The 16,511-nt window shown below is 38.9% G+C and overlaps 1 pseudogene; it reads left to right on the forward strand.

Annotated features, from left to right (window-relative positions):
- The first annotated feature begins 14,740 nt into the window (after nucleotides 1–14,740).
- Nucleotides 14,741–15,178, forward strand: LOC116094838 (annotated as a pseudogene).
- Nucleotides 15,179–16,511: the final 1,333 nt, after the last annotated feature.

Below are 16,511 nucleotides of genomic sequence, written 5' to 3' on the forward strand. Positions count from 1 at the left end.
GTTTATTTTTTACAAACACAAACATACACAGAGAAAGAGAGAGAGAGAAAGAGAGAAAGAGGGAGAAAGAGAGGGAGAATGATGCCTCCAGGTGGAGGAGGGTATTAGATTCTCAGCAGCTGGAATACAGACTAAACTGTCCAATGTGGCTGAAGGCTGAAGGAACCCGATTCAGGTCCTTTGCAAGAGTGGTAACCACTCAGCCACCTCCCCAGACCCTTTTTGCAATCTTTAATGAAAAAAATTTTAATTACTAGAGTGTTCTTGTTATAAATTAAACTCCAGACTTTTCAAACTTCCTCATTGTTTATAGTTATCTTTGCCTATACTTTCAACTTCTGGTTGTTTTAATTACCTATATCTCTACATTTGACCTTTTCTTTCCGTTTGGTGTTGCTTTCTAAGATCCAAGCCATGGGTAAAATTGTTCAATATTTGTGTGTGTTCGTCCTGTTTCAGTCACATAATGTCCTCTAATCCTGATGTTATATCTAGAGAGTTATTAACTATTCCCAAATGGCTTGTGGTTTCCAAAAATTTGAATTGTGTTTTAATTTCACCTAGTTCAATGATCCACTTGCAGTAAATTTTTTTGTGAATAGTGTAAATATATGGATATAGATAGAACTTTGTATCCTGTTCCTGGTCACTTCCTATTTTTCCCCTGCTGGAATGAGAGCATTTGTTGAAAAACTATACTCTCCATAATAATTTCCATTAGTATTTTCCATCTCCATGTATGGAAGACTTCTGGGTGTATTTTCTCCCCTGGTCTATGTTCCCTGTTGACATCAAACCTGCCATCTTCATTATTTCAACTTCTTGTATGAAAATCATACAGAGTTTGCATTTATTCTTCTTTTCCAAATTTTGAATCTTCTGGCGTTTGCAGCTCCATGGAAATTAAAATACCAGATTCTCAAATTCTATGTTTCAGTTTATGAACAGTTGATGTCTTTACAACACTGATTCTTCCAACCCGTAAATACTATGTGTGTGTATGTGTGTGTGTGTGTGTGTGTGTGTGTGTACATCTACATAAACGCATACACATACCCACTTATTGAGGATTTAATTTTTCTCTCTTAGAAATACATTATGATTTGAGTGCAAAGTTAACATATATTTTATTAAATTTATCCATTTATCTTTCACATGTTGAATTCACAGTAAATTATATTATTTTCTGTCTTTATTTCTAAGCAACAATATAATGAAAAAAATTGAAGAGAACCCTGTCTCTATCTTGGAACCTGTTAAGTTTGCCTATAAGTTCTAGAAGCTTTTTGAGTCTCTGTAGTATTTTTCTATAATGATAGATGAGAATCAGTGATGATTCTCTTTATAGAGAGAGATTTTTCTTGTCCATTTCCAAAGTAAGTTTATTAAAATTTATTTTCTTGCTTATTGTGCTGATTAGAACTTCTAGGAAAATGTTTAAATGAAGTGGATAATAATGGAGATGTATCTTACTCTTGATCTTATGAGGAAGACATTTAGTCTCCAGGCCTTAAATGTAATATAGTTTCCATTGATGGACTTTATCATGTTGAGAAGTTTCATTGAGATTTTATAATAAATAGATATTGAACATTTAGTGGTGTTTTATGTCTATTGATATGATCATACTATTTGTTGCTGATATTTTAATGCTCAACTAACCTTACATCCCATAGACAAATAACAGTAGATTAAGATTTACCACTATTCAATTCATGCATCATTTGGCTGTCTTGTTAAATTTTTAAAGTTTTTGTTTTTTACATTTATATGCTTAAGAGATACTGGCCTAGTTTTTTTTTTTTTCCTTTGGTTGTTTAATATTTAACTGACATTAAGAAAGTAGGTTTCTGCTGGGCAGTGGTGTCACATGCCTTTAATCCCAACACTTGGGAGGCAGAGGCAGGTGGATTTCTGAGTTCGAGGCCAGCCTGGTCTACAAGAGTGAGTTCCAGGACAGCCAGGGCTACACAGACAAACCTTGTCTTGAAAAACAAAACAAAAAAACAAAACAAAACAAAAAAAAAAAGAAAGAAAGTTAGTTTCTTATCAAACATGTTCAGAGATCTATTTTTATTTTTAATCTGTCTGGATTATTTCTTTAAGATTCATAATGTTTTTTTAAATGTTAGACAACAATATTGTAAAATACAATTGAGATTTAGAGTTTTCTTTTATTTTTTTGTATTTTTTAAATTATTTTCTTTATTTACATGCCATATGATTACTTCTTTCCCAGTTTCCCCTCCAAACAACAACAACAACAACAACAAGAACAAACCCTGTTCCTTCCCCCCCGCCCCCTGCTCGCCACTCCACCCTCTCCCTTTTACTGGCCCTGGCATTCCCCTACAATGGGGCACAGAACCTTCACAGGGCCAAGGGATTCTCCTCCCATTGATGATCGGCTTGGCCATCCTCTACTATACATATGCTGCTGGAGCAATTAGTCCCATCATGTATACTCCTTGGTTGGTGTCTTAGTCAGGGTTTCTATTCCTGCACAAACATCATAACCAAGAAGCAAGTTGGGGAGGAAAGGGTTTATTTGGCTTACTTCCACATTGCTGTTTATCACAAAGGAAGTCAGGACTGGAACTCAAGCAGGTCAGGAAGCAGGAGCTGATGCAGAGGCCATAGAGTGATGTTCCTTACTGGCTTGCCTCCCCTGTCTTGCTCGGCCTTCTCTCTTATAGAACACAAGACTTCCAGCCCAGGGATGGCACCACCCACAAGAGGCAACTGAGAAAATGCCCCACAGCTGGATCTCATGGAGGCACTTCCCCAACTGAAACTCCCTTCTCTGTGATAACTCCAGCCTGTGTCAAGTTGACACACAAAACCAGCCAGAACAGTTGGTGATTTAGTCCCTGGAAGCTCTGAGGGTATTAGGTAGTTCATATTGTTGTTCATCCTAAGGGGCTGCAAACCCTTCAACTCCTTCGGTCCTTTTTTTAACTCCTTCATTGGGGACCCTGAACTCAGTTCAATGGATGGCTGTGAGCCTCTACTTCTGTATTAGTCAGGTACTGACAGAGCCTCTCAGGAGACAGCTATATAAGGCTGGATTGTCCTTCCTTCAATCTCTGTTCTGTAGTTAGTCCCTGCAACTCCTTCCATGAGTATTTTGTTCCCCCTTTTAAGAAGGAATGAAATGTCCACCTTTTGGTCTTCCTTCTTCTTGAGTTTCTTGTGGTTTGTGGATTGTACTTTGTATATTCCTATCTTCTGGGCTAATATCTACTCATCAGAAAGTATATAACAAGTGTGTTCTTTTGTGATTGGGTTACCTCACTCAGGATGATATTTTCCAGATCCATCCATTTCCCTAAGGATTTCATAAATTCATTGTTTTTAATAGCTGATTAGTTTTCCATTATGTAGATGTACCACAATTTCTGTATCCATTCCTCTGTTTAGGGACATTGGCTTGTTTCCAGTTTCTGGCTGTTATAAATAAGACTGCTTTGAACATGATGGAGCATGTACCCTTATTACATGTTGGAGCATCTTCTGGGTATATGCCCAGGAGTGGTATAGCTGGGTCCTCTGGTAGAACTATGTCCAATTTCCGGAGGAACCGCCAAACTGATTTCCAGAGTAGTTATACGAGCTTGCAATCCCACCATCAATGAAGGAGTGTTCCTCTTTCTCCACAACCTCTCCAACATCTGCTGTCACCAGAGTTTTTTATCCTAGCCATTCTGACTGGTGTGAGGTGGAATCTCAGGGTTATTTTGATTTGCATTTCCCTGATGACTAAGGGTGTTGAACATTTCTTTAGGTGCTTCTCAGCCATTTGGTATTCAGTTGAGAATTCTTTGTTTAGCTCTGTACCCCATTTTTTAATAGGGTTACTTGGTTCTCTGGAGTCTAACTTCTTGAGTTCTTTGTATACATTGGATATTAGCCCTCTATCAGATATAGGGTTAGTAAAGACCTTTTCCCAATGTGTTGGTTGCCATTTTGTCCTATTGACAGTGTCTTTTGCCTTAAAGAAGCTTTGCAACTTTATGAGGTCCCATTTGTCAATTCTTGATCTTAGAGCAGAAGCTATTGGCGTTTTGTTCTGTGCCTATGTGCTCGATGCTCTTCCCCACTTTCTTTTCTATTAATTTCAGTATACTTGGTTTGATGTGGAGGTCCCTGATCCACTTGGACTTGAGCTTTGTACAAGGAGATAGGAATGGATTGATTTGTATTCTTCTACATGCTAACCGCCAGTTGAGCCAGCACCATTTGTTGAAAATGCTGTCTTTTTTCCACTGTATGCTTTTGTCTCCTTTGTCAAAGATCAAGTGACCATAGGTGTGTGGGTTCATTTCTGGGTCTTCAATTCTGTTCCATTGATCTACCTGCCTGTCACTGTACCAATACCATGCAGTTTTTATCACAATTGCTCTGTAGTACAGCTTAAGGTCCGGGATGGTGATTCCACCAGAGGTTCCTTTATTGTTGAGAATAATTTTGGCTATCCTGGGTTTTTTGTTATTCCACATGAATTTGTAAGTTGCTCTTTCTAAGTCTGTGAAGAATTGAGTTAGAATTTTAATGGGGATTGCATTGAATTTATAGATTGCCTTCAGCAAGATGGCCATTTTTACTATATTAATGCTGCCAATCCACGAGCATGGGAGAGCTTTCCATCTTCTGAGATTTTCTTCAATTTCCTTCTTCAGAGACTTGAAGTTCTTGTCAAACAGATCTTTTACTTGCCTAGTTAGAGTCACACCAAGGTATTTTATATTATTTGTTACTATTTTGAAGGGTGTTGTTTCCCTAATTTCTTTCTCTGCCTGTTCATCCTTTGTGTATAGGAAGGCCACTGATTTGCTTGTGTTAATTTTATATCCAGCTACTTTGCTGAAGTTGTTTATCAGGTTTAGGAGCTCTCTGGTGGAATTTTTGGGGTCACTTAAGTATACTATCATATCATGAGCAAAGAGTGATAATTTGACTTCTTCCTTTCCTATTCGTATCCCTTTGATCTCCTTTTGTTGTCTAATTGCTCTGGCTAGGACGTCAAGTACAATATTGAATAGGTAGGGAGAGAGTGGGCAGCCTTGTCTGTCCATGATTTTAGTGGGATTGCTTCAAGTTTCTCTCCATTTAGTTAGATGTTGGCTACTGGTTTACTGTATATTGCTTTTACTATGTTTAAGTATGGGCCTTGAATTCCTAATCTTTCCAAGACTTTTATCATGAAGGGATGTTGGATTTTGTCAAATGCTTTCTCATCATCTAATGAGATGATCGTATGGTTTTTTTCTTTGTGTTTTTTTATATAGTGAATTATGTCAATGGATTTCTGTATATTGAACTATCCCTGCATCCCTGGGATGAAGCCTACTTGATCATGGTGGATGTTCATTTTGATGTGTTATTTGATTCAGTTTGCAAGAATTTTATTGAGTATTTTTGCATTGATATTCACAAGAAAAACTGGTCTGAAGTTTTCTTTCTTTGTTAGGTCTTTGTGTGGTTTAGGTATAAGAGTAATTGTGGCTTCATGGAACAAATTGGGTAGAGTATCTTCTGTTTCTATTTTGTGAATTAGTTTGAGGAGTATTGGTATTAGATCTTCTTTGCCAAGATTTTAAACTCTAAAAAATACAAAGCAAACAAACAAACAAAAAGACTATATATTTAATGGTCATTTAAGAATATATTAGTAGTGATGTATTATTTTGAAATATATAATTAATATGTTTGGAGTTATTTAAAATTTATATTGAGAAAAATGTATGTATTTTCAGAATTGCTGTAGACAAGCATCTACATAAGATTGTTAAATTGATTGTTGTTTTATACCAAACAACTTTTATAATACTCATTTTTATTGTTATAATATTTTATAAATTTTAAGGAATATGACAAAAAATATTGTAGGTATTGAAGGGGGTCTCTGGGAGGATTTGGGGTACAAAAGAGGAACAAGAATATGATTAATTCTCTTTACTTAAAATATGTTTTTAAATGTTAAGAAAATTCAGGTAAATGAAATCATGTAACTTTTCTCATCATAATGCAGTAAAAGTTTAAAAAAGAGAAAGTTCTGTAGGAAATTAATTATGTCTGAGTGGAACAGAAAACATGGATTTCAAATCTTCTTCAAACCTAGCTTACAAGCTATGTTCACCATTCCTTTCAATGATTGCCATAGTACATAGACTTTTATAGGTAAAATTATTTTCTTATCTTTGCCTCTATCTTTGTGTACGTGTCTAGGAGCTTCTTTACCTCTTCTAAGGATGGTCTCTTTGCTCATAGATTTTGGGAAAACCTGAAATTGCATAAATTTCTAAACCAATGGACCCTATTTGAGTAATAGGCAAAAGGAGCCTTGAAAAAAAATTTCTTTCTCTTATGCCACAGCCAGTTTTAAAACTTACTCTGTTAAGTGTCTTAAAATGTTCTAGGAGTATTGCCTAAGGTACTATGAACTTAATAACCATTTCCAGTACTTTTCCTGCCATCCTGTTTCGTTCTTTCTGTTCTCAATTCTCAGGGGCATGCATTGAGACTCTTTTCACCATAGCTTTTCAGGTGGTTCTTGGTGGCAGTTGTTCTAATGGACATATTCTCCTTCCTTTGCTCCACTCTCTTTCCTGTCTCTCTAAAGCACATTCATTTATCTAGTTCCACCACAGTGGATTCTCTCTTTTAACACACTTCATTGTTACACTTCAATTTCCACCAAGAAACATGGAAGTATTTCAGTGTTCAATCCCTGGATGTTTTTGAGTTGAAGTATTTATTCACTGTAAGTTATTTGTTTCCTTGGGTGTCACCAATGTGGATGTCTCACTTGTATCTCCAATGATGCTCTCTTATAATCTTGAGATTCTAATGCATATATAACTCTGTACTTGATACCGCCTTTACAATGTCTAGTGAGATCAAAATCATTTTGTGGAAAGCTGTTTATTAAAACTATTTTAGATCCAAATTCTTAGTTAGTCATACTGGTGAACAAGTGTTATTTATACTCTAGAACCAACCTGTATAAAGTGCTATTTAGTCTGTCTTCTATGTATATACATATATATATATATATGTATATATATATATATGTATAATCAGATGTTCCAATTCATTGCTGTCTCTAGTGTGAACTATACTTATTACCTCCTCATTTGCTTCTATTATTTATTCTCAGTCCTTAGAATAATCTCTGGACAATTGAGAGGATGATTTCTTAAACACATTAATCAGAACATGGCATTCCCTGGCTTAAAACCTTCCAAGGCTTTTCTGCTGCACTGGAATAAATCTATAGACTTACCATGATCCTCAAGACCCTGCATGAACCAGCTGCTGCCTGCCTGTCTGACCTCATCATCTGCTATGTTCTACCTCCCTCATTAGGCTATAGCCACACTGGCTTCCTGGCCCATCTACTAATTTGTCATGGAGATCCCTGCCTGAAGAAATTCTCAATTTCTACTCTCTTTCTGACACAAGCTGCCACAATATCTTCATAGAGAACTATTCATCTTGTAATTTGTCTCAGCTCAAATGTCACCAATTTTATAGGCCTTCAAATCTAACAAAATTTAGCTTCTAGTCTACTCAGCTTAAACCATACCATTTTATCTATAACACTCCTTTAAAAAAAAAAAACAATCTAGATACTTTGCTTATTTACATTTCAAATACTTTTCCCCTTTCCTGGATCCCCCTCTGAAAACCACCTATCCAATATCCCTCCCCCTGCTGCTTTGAGAGTGTTCCCCCACCTACTACCTCCTTCCTGCCCTGGCATTCCTCTACACTGGGGTATCGAGCCTTCACAATACCAAGGGCCTCTTCTCCCATTGATGCCCTAAGAGGCCATGTTCTACTACATATGCGGCTGAAGCCATGGGTCCTTCCATGTGTACACTTTGATTGATGGTTTAGTCCCTGTGAGCTCTGAGGAGTCTGGTTAGTTGATGCTGTTATTCCTCCTAAGGGGCTGCAAACCCCTTCAGGTCCTTCAGTCCTTTCTCTTATATTTTTGGTTGTGAGACTAGCCTTTAACAGCTGAACCATCTCTCCAGCCCCTTCAGTCCTTTCTCTAACTGCTCCACATGGGACCCCATGCTCAGTCCAGTGGTTGGTTGAGAGTATCTACCTCTGTATTTGCCAGACTCTGGCAGAGCCTCTCAGGAGACCTAAGTATCAGGCTCCTGTCAACATGCAATTCTTTGCATCCACAATAGTGTCTGGGTTTGTTAACTGTATATGGGAAGGATCTCCTGGTAGTGTAGTTTCTGGATGGCCTTTCATTCAGTCTCCTTCACTCCTCCACACTTTATCCTTGTATCTCCTCCTGTGGGTATTCTGCTCCCCCTTCTAAGAAGGACCGAAGTATCCACATTTTGGTCTTCCTTCCTCTTGAGCTTCATGTGGTCTGTGAATTGTATCATGGGTATTCTGAGCTTCTAGGCTAATATCAACTTATCAATGAGTGCATACCATGTGTGTTCTTTTGTGATTGGGTTACCTCACTCAGGATGATATTTTCTAGTTGCATCCATTTGCCTAAGAATTTCATGAACTCGTTTTTAATAGCTGAGTAGTAAGTACTCCATTGTGTGAATGGACCACATTTTCTGTATCCTTTCCTCTGCTGAAGGACATCTGGGTTCTTTCCAGCTTCTGGCTATTATGAATATGGCTGCTATGAACATAGCATGTGTCCTTATTACATGTTGGAACACATTCTGGGTATATGCCCAAGAGTGGTATAGCTGGGTGCTTAGGTAATACTATGATCAATTTTCTGAGGAATAGCCAAACTGATTTCCAGAGTAGTTGTACCAGCTTGCAACCCTGTTGGGAACCATGAGAGCCCTGAGATAAACATCGTGCCCCAGCTAATTGAGAACCCTGAGATTAACATCCTGCCTGACAATCACAAGGATAAGAACCCTGAGATTAACATCCTGGCTGACAATCACAAGGATCCGGCTTGGCCCTGAGAAAAGAACATTCACGGAAATCCACCCCCTCCCCACCTGTCATCCACCCCCCTCCCCACCTGTCACACCGGAGCTCAACCCCAGAAGATTTTGTAACCTTCCACCTCCCTCCTTCCTCCCCCACTCCCCTCCAAGATTTTTGCTTTAAATATGCTCAGCTCCACTAAGTAAACGGCTCTTGACAAGCAATGCTTCCTTGAGTCCTGTCGTCTCTCTCGCCCATTCTTTATTCACAGGTTGTGACCCTCCTCGTTCTCCCGAATAACTTGACCTGCAGGCCAGGTCACAACCCCACCAACAATGGAGGAGTGTTCCACTTTCTCCTCATCCTTGTCCACATATGCTGTCACTTGAGTTTTGGATCTTTGCCATTCTGATTGGTGTAAGATGGAATTCCAGGGTTGTTTTGATTTGCATTTCTCTGATGACCCAGGATGTTGAACATTTCTTTACATGCTTATCAGCCATTCAAGATTCCTCAGTTGATAATTCTTTGTTTAGCTCTGTATCCCATTTTTAATAGGGTTTTTGGTTCCCTGGAGTCTAACTTCTTGAATTCTTTGTATATGTTGGATATTAGCTCTCTATGGATGTATGTTTAGTAAAGATCTTTTCCCAATCTGTACGATGTCCTTTTGTCCTGTTGAATGTGTCCTTTGCCTTACAGAAGCTTTTCAATTTTATGAGATCCCATTTGTCTATAGTTGATCTTAGAGCCTGAGGCATTGGTATTCATTCAACTAGCTCTTTTCTGTGAGTTACAAATGATGAGAATTCCAGGCTACTCTAGAGTTTTTTTCTTTTTTGCTTTCCAGGTGAGACTCCCTTGGAGAAAACTAAATATTCATTTGTAAGTAGTCACCAATTAGAGATAAAATACTTGCAAACTGAATCCAAAAATAGAACAAAAAGATCATCCACCATGATCGAATAAGTTTTAATCCAAGAGATAAAGGGATGGTTCAACATGAATATGTTGTTAAATATAACCCACTATATAAACAAGCTGAAAAACAAAACAAACAAACAAAAAGCTCACATGGTCATCTCATTGGATGCAGAAAAGGTCTTTCACAAATCCAATACCCTTTTATGATACATGTAATAGGTAGATTAGGAGACAAGGACCATGTCTAAACATAATAAAGTCAGTTTACAACAACTCTATAGCCAACATCACCAAGTAATAGGGAAACTTAAAGCAGTTCCACTAAACTCAGAACAAAACTAAGTCATCCACTCTCTCCATATTCAAATATACGTTAAAGAAACTGAGATCAAATCTTTTGGGTTCAGCCTGTACTGGCTGGTTTTGTGTGTCAACTTGACACAGGCTGGAGCTTCCCTTGAGGAAATGCCTCCACAAGGCCTAGCTGTAAGGTATTTTCTCAATTAGTGATAAAGAATGGAGGGCCCAGCCCACTGTGGGTGATGCCATCCCTGGGCTGCTAGTCCTAGGTTCTATAAGCAAGCAAGCAGAGCAAGCCTGGAGAAGCAATCCAGTAAGCAGCACTCCTCCACGGCCTCTGCATTAGCTTCTGCCTCTATGTTGTTGCCCTGTGTGAGTTCCTGTCTTTATTTCTTTTGGTGATGAACAACAATATGGAAGTTTAAGCTGAATAAACCCTTTCCTCCCCAACTTGCTTTCTGGTCATGATGTTTTGTGCAGGAATACAATCCCTGACTAAGACAGACTCCATCTTAGAGAACCTAAGGTTGAACTCTAGCTAACTAACAGGCTGTTACCTAGCACCAGTTCCCAGGTTACCCCCTTGCAAGTCTCTACCTCCAGGTTTCAAACCTGTCCCTGACACTTCACTTCCTATCAACCACCAACCAGGAGGAAATCAAAAATTAAGTTTTATGGTTTGGCTCCCAGCATCAGCCAATTGTGTTAAAGGCCATAATGGCCCCCAAATCAAATGTGTACTGGGGTAGATATCCCCTACTTGCCTCTAAAAATGCTTGCCTGAAACTGGGCTTGGGGCTCCCTCCCATTCTTCTGCATCAGAGAAGGTGGTGTGGCCCAAGCTTGAGCTTGAATAAAGAGACTCTAATGCTATTGTATTGAATTTGCCTCCTTGGTGGTCTTTTTGGTGTTCACAAATGTTTTCCGACATAACACAATAAGACACATGAAGCAGATCAAAGTTGTTACAAATTGGTAAGGAAGAAGTTAAAGTATCCTGATTTACAGATGATATGATATGATAAATGACCCTAAAAAATAATTCCACTGGAAAATTTCTACAGCTGACAGACACCTTCATCAAAATACCTGGATAAAAAATTAACTCACAAAAAAGTAGTCCTCCTATACACAAATGGCAAATGGACTGAGAAAAAATTAGGAAAGCAACACATTTCACAACAGCCTGAAATAATATAAAACATCTTAAGGTAACGATTGAAGAAAGTGAAAGATTTTTATGGTTAAAAACTTGAAAAGATTGAGGAAAAAATTGAGGAAGGTACCAAAAAATGAAAAGATGCCAATGCTCATGGATCTGATTCATGTAGTAGGAATGAGTATCTTATCAAGGGCAGTCTACAGATTCAATGGAGTCCCCATCAAAATTCCAACACAACTCTTCACAGATCTACAGATTCAATGGATCCCCATCAAAATTCTAACACAACTCTTCACAGATCTACAGATTCAATGGATCCCCATCAAAATTCCAACACAACTCTTCACAGATCTACAGATTCAATGGATCCCCATCAAAATTCCAACACAACTCTTCACAGATCTACAGATTCAATGGAGTCCCCATCAAAATGCCAACACAACTCTTCACAGATCTACAGATTCAATGGAGTCCCCATAAAAATGCCAACACAACTCTTCACACATCTTGAAAGGACAATTTTCAGTTCCAAATGGAAAGATTTTCATATTCTTTTTTAAAATTAATTTATTTATTTTATGTATGAGTACACAATAGTTATCTTAAGACACACCAGGAGACGGCATCAGATCCCATTATAGATGGTTGTGAGCCAGCATGTGGTTGCTGGGAATTGAACTCAGAACCTCTGGAAAAGCAGTCAATGATCTTAACCACTGAGCCATCTCCCCAGCCCGACTTTCATATTCTTAAGGTTTACCTACATCAAATGTTTTCTTTTCTTCGTAAACATTCACTCCAATGGTCAGGTCCTCACATACCTTTCTGGAAGCCTACTATTTGTTGGCTGAGGACTAATCAATTCATATTTTTAGTATAATGCTATTTACATAGTATAAGTATATTTATTATATTTTTACTTTAACTAGTCTTCAAAAATTGAATACTATGCCTTTTCATGTTAAGTAATTTGTAGTATGCAGTAAAACCTAATTTCTCAAGGGCTTTAATTTTATCCATGTTAATTACAAAGTTTAAGAGTAAAGAAAACATTAAAAATCTCAGTAGAACCAATCAATTTGTAACCTGACTAAGAGTTTCCTTGATTAGAAGTTACTCAGGTCTAAACCTTTTTTTTTTCTTAACCAGTTAAGTACAAAAGTTAAGTAAGTAATAAAGCCACACAGAGAGTGCCAAGAATTCTCATAGATTTCTTTCAACTTCCCACTAGGAAGATAATAAGATGGAGGCTGGAATAGTGGTGAGCAAAGAATAAAGCATTTTCTGAATAATAGTTCTACTTAAAATATTTTCTTAATAAATGCCATAGCATTTGGGAGTTCATTAAAAAGAAGAACACTCTTTTCTATATGGAAACTTGAGCTTCAGCAGTAGGAAAGATAATTAAGTGATTCTTCGAACAAATCTCAACTTTCTCAGCAGTCGTCTAATAGCTATGATCTTCCTTAAAAGGGTTTTCCTAATAACTTGAAAGCTTTCCTAATCCCTGATCTGGGACTTTTGTAGTCTACTAATACAAATACAATAGTTCTAGGACTCTATGGTGCTTAAATTTTAGAATTTCTTGCAAGGGGAGACAAACTGGTTAATAAGTACCTGTGATTACTGAATATTTCTCCCCCTTCTGTCTCTTTATCATTTATATGAGGCTCCAATTTAAGATAGATATTTCTGACAATATGCATTTCAAGTGAGTACATGAAAAAATGGCTTGCATTTAAAGAGGTGGACAATAGAGATAAAAAATATTCGATATCAACTATATAATTTGCAAAGTATTACTCACAATTCTGCTTTAAAGATGCCAAACAGGTATTTCTTCCTGCAGACAATTTTGTTACTGGTGAGGAACCCCAGATAATAAGGATAAGAAATTTTGAATATTAGCACTCTATAAGATTTGAGGGTTAGTGAATTTTTTTTCCCCCAATCTGTAGGTTGCTGATTTATCCTATTAACTATGTCCTTTGCCTACAGAAGCTTTTCAGTTTCCTGAGGTCCCATTTATCAATTCTTGATCTTACAACCTGAGCTATTAGAATTTTGTTTAGGAAATTTCCCCCCATGCCCCTGAGTTCGAGGGTCTTTCCCACTCTCTTCTATTAAGTTCAGTGTATCTGGTTTTATATCAAGGTCCTTGATCCACTTGGATTTGAGCTTTGTGCAAGGTAACAAAAATGAATTTATTTTCATTTTTCTACATACTGACTGCCAGTTAGACCAGCACCATTTATGGAAGATGCTTTCTCTTTTCCATTGTATATTTTTGGCTTCTTTGTCAAAGATCAAATGTCCATAGGTGTGTGATTTAATTTCTGGGTCTTCAATTCTATTTCATTGATCAACCTGTTTGTCTCTGTACCAATACCGTGATGTTTTGTTTGTTTGTTTGTTTTGTTACTATTGCTCTTTAAAATAACTTGAGGTAAGGGATGTGATTCCCCCAGAAGTTCTTTTATTGGGTTAATATCCAAAATACATAAAGAATTTCAGAAGCTAACCTGCACAAAAATCAAACAACCCAATCAAAAAGGTAGGGTATAATACTAACAGAGAATTCACAACAGAGGACTCTCAAATGGCTAAGAAACACCTAAAGAAATATTCAGAGACCTTAGTAGAAATACAAATTAAGATGACCCTGAGATTCTACCTTACAAAAATCAGAATGGATAAGATCAAAAACTAAGGTGACTGCACATGTTGTTGAGAATGCAGAGGAAGAGGAACACTCCTCCATTGCTGGTAGGATTGCAAACTGGTGCAACAACTCTGGAAATCAATTTGAAGGTTCCTTAGAAAATTGGAAATAGGTCTACCTGAAGACCCACCTATACCACTCCTGGGCATATACCCAGAAGATGGGCCACCATGCCACAAGGGCATGTGTTCCATTATATTCATAGTGGCATTATTTGTGATAGCCAGAAGCTGGAAACAACCCAGATGTCCCACAACAGAAGAATGGATACAAAAAAAAAATGTGGTTCATTTACACAATGGAATACTACTCAGCTATTAAGAATGGGGACATCTCTCTGTCCCTCCCTGTTACAGAGACAGCCACATATTGTGCAGTGCTAGCCTCTTCCCATAGACAAGATGGTGAAGGTTGGTGTGACAGATTTGGCTGTATTGGGCACCTGTTTACCAGAGCTCACTTCTGCTCTGCACTTGGCAAAGTGGAGATTGTTGCCATCAACGACCCCTCCATTGAACTCAACTACATTCCAGTATGACGCTACCCATGATAAATTCAATGGCACAGTCAAGGCTGAGAATGGGAAGCTTGTTATCAATGGGAAGCCCATTACCATCTTCCAGGAGCAAGATCCCGCTAACATCGAATAGGGTGATGCTGGTGCTGAGTATATTCTGGAGTCTACTGGAATCTTCACTCCCATGGAGAAGGCCTGGGCCCACTTGAAGGGTGGAGCCAAAAGGGTCATCATCTATGCCCCTTCTGCTGGTGATTTCATGTTTGTGATGGGTGTGAACTATGAGAAATATGACAACTCACCCAAGATTGTCAACAGTGCATCCTGCACCACCAACTACTTAACCTCCCTGGCTAAGGTCATCCATGACAACTTTGGCATTATGGAAAGACTTATGCCATCACTGCCACTCAGAAGACTGTGTATGGCCTCTGTAGAAAGTTGTGGCATGATGACTGTAGGGCTGCCTAAGAACATCATCCCTGTATTCATTGGTGCTGCCAAGGCTGTGGGAAAGGTCATTCTAGAGCTGAACAGGAAGCTCACTGGCATGGCCTTCTGTGTTCCTACCCTTAATGTATCCATTGTGGATCTGACATGCTGCCTGGAGAAACCTGCCTAATATGGTGACATCAAGAAGGTGGTAACGCAGGCATCCAAGGGCCCACTGAAGGGCACCCTAGGCTACACTAAGGACCAGGTTGTCTCCTGTGGATACATCAGAAACTCCCACTCTTCCACCTTTGATGCTGGAGCTGGCATTGTTCTCAATGACAACGTTATAAAGTTCATTTCCTGGTATGACAAATGAATAGGGCTGCAGCAACAAGGTGGTGGACCTCACAGCCTACATGGCTTCCACGGAATAAGAAACCATGGGCCACCTACCCCAGCAAGGACACAGAGAGCAAGAGAGAGGTTCTCAGATGCTGAGGAGTCCCTGTCCCAACTCGGTCCCCAACACTGAAACACTGAGAATCTCCCTCAGAGTTTCCATCCCAGACCCTCTAATAACAGTATGGGCCTAGGAGACGCTTCCTATTCTCTGAATACCGTCAATAAAGTTTGCTGCACAAAAGTAAATAAATAAATAAATAAATAAATAAATGAGGGCATCAACAAGCAAATGGATGGAACTAGACAATATCATCCTGAGTGAGGTATCTCAGTTACTAATAAGTAGATATTAGCCAAAAAATACAGACTTTCTGGAATGCAATCCACAGAAGTCAAGAAGGTAAAGAAGCTGAAGGGGCCAAGTGAAAATACTTCAATCCCTCTTGGGAGGGAGAAGAAAGTAGAGGACAGAGGGAAGGAGGGAAACAAGTAGGAGAGGGTAGTGGGAGAGGCAGGAAAAAGGGGGAACATGACCAGGTACGGGGGGCACCAAGAATGAAGCCTCACAGGCCAGCAGAATGAACGGAGATATACAAACTCAGGAGGTGGGAGGTAGGGTGACTCTCTAGAATGTACTAGAGACCTGGGAGTTGAGAGAATCTCAAGACTCAAAGGGAGGGACCTTAGATGAGATGCCCATCAGTGGGGAGAGGGAACTTGTAGAACCCAACTCCAGTAGAAAGGGCGTCAAGTGGAGGGATGGCGTTGCCATCCCATAGTCAAAAACTCTGACCCAGAATTGTTCCTGTCTAAAAGAACTACAGGAAGAAAAATGGAGAAGAGACAGGGAAAGGAGGTCCAGTGACAGGCCCATATGGGAATCCAGCTCAAGGGAAGTCTCCAAGGCTTGACACTATTACTGATGTTATGATGTAGTTACAGGCAGGAGCCTAGCATGGCTTCCCTCCTAAAGGCCAAACAAGAAGCTGACTGAAACAGGAGCAGGGACTTATACCCAACAGATAGTTTGAAGTCAGGGACCCCTGTGGCTGAATTAAGGAAAGGCTGGTAGAAGTCGAGGAAGAGGGTGATCCCATAGGAAGACCAGCAGCTCCACA

The sequence above is a fragment of the Mastomys coucha genome, unplaced genomic scaffold (assembly GCF_008632895.1).
Source record: "Mastomys coucha isolate ucsf_1 unplaced genomic scaffold, UCSF_Mcou_1 pScaffold17, whole genome shotgun sequence".
In the NCBI taxonomy this organism is placed as follows: Eukaryota; Metazoa; Chordata; class Mammalia; order Rodentia; family Muridae; genus Mastomys; species Mastomys coucha.